The following is a 1,350-nucleotide window of genomic DNA, read 5'->3' as shown; positions in this document are numbered from 1 at the left end:
AAGGACATAGAAAATACACGAGTCATTGCACACCTAAGAATCCATGTCGATCGAGTAATTGGCAGTTTGCGCAACAAGTTCAAAATGCTATATACTACCATGACAATCCGTTCTCTTCTTCCATGTGAGGGTGAAGACGTTACCTTCCTTGATAAAATTGTGAGGGTGTGTTGCGTTTTGGTTAGGGTTTGGTTAACATGTGCCCCAGTGTGGTAGTGAAACCAGACACACATGAGACTTGTACTTGTTAATTAATATTTGTGAAAATTCTCAGTATGTCTCTGAAGACATAGTACTAGGAAAACCTTTTTTTATGTGTGTTCATCAAGTATGAACACACTGACATTACGTTATGTAACCATTTGTGTACCTGTATACTATAATCGATAGTTTATCATCACTTTGAACTCTTTGTTTCATGACGTTATAATAAAAGCCAGATAACGACAAATAACTGCATTTGACTCTTTATTTTACACTTTGACAATTGTTACATGGTAAGTGCTGCAGGTTTGAAATCAATTTATACATATTTCAATGCACTTATGACAAAAAACTAGACACCAGAAGGAAAAACGTTGTGACCACTCGGGGCTGCATTTCGCTTAGAGAAATGTTTTCCTACTAGTTCAGGAAGGCACACCTTCTGAAAGAACTCCTGAGCTTTCTTTAAATGTGATTCCCAGGAGTGCACATCAGGGAAGATGCGTACAACTGCCATGTCTTTTTGTGTCCATACCACGAGGTCACAGTGCTTTGCGTTGGCCACAAAGAACTGTGTTTGCACTTGTGAGTAAAAGTGATGTGTTTTCTTCAAGTTAAGTCCATTTGCTGTCAACTCGAGGCAGAAGTCTTTGTCATGTGCATCCAATCCTTGCTGAATGCTGTATTTAAATGCTGTATTTAAATGGACATTTAATTTCCAGGTACCCCTTCCCACAACATTCACACGTGACATTGTGACACGCTGACATTTTCTGGGTGTAGGCGTGTCGAGCGTGCTGTTCATGCTCCAGTCCCCAAGTTGTTTGCACATTATAGACAGAGTTAACAGGGTAGCAAACACGATTAACCACAGTAATGGCGGGTTTTTCTATAGTGGTGGCAAACACAGCGTGCATCATTGAAGCTGTGATTCTCCCAGCACGCCAAACATACCATTCTGGGCTCTTGTGTTGCAGTCTTGTGCGTACCTCAATAGCTCCTGCATGTTCTTCAGTAACTTTTGCTGCGTTTACGTACTTTTCACAGTGCAGTTGTAGCTCAGTAAGGCCAAGGGACTGTGCACCTGTGTTGTGCAAACACGCCAGAGACAGTGGTAATGTGGATGACTGTACAGTGTGTGATGTG

Source organism: Pundamilia nyererei, unplaced genomic scaffold (assembly GCF_000239375.1).
Source record: "Pundamilia nyererei isolate P.nyererei 1_Seehausen unplaced genomic scaffold, PunNye1.0 scaffold01362, whole genome shotgun sequence".
NCBI lineage: Eukaryota > Metazoa > Chordata > Actinopteri > Cichliformes > Cichlidae > Pundamilia > Pundamilia nyererei.
This window is presented reverse-complemented; position numbering follows the sequence as displayed.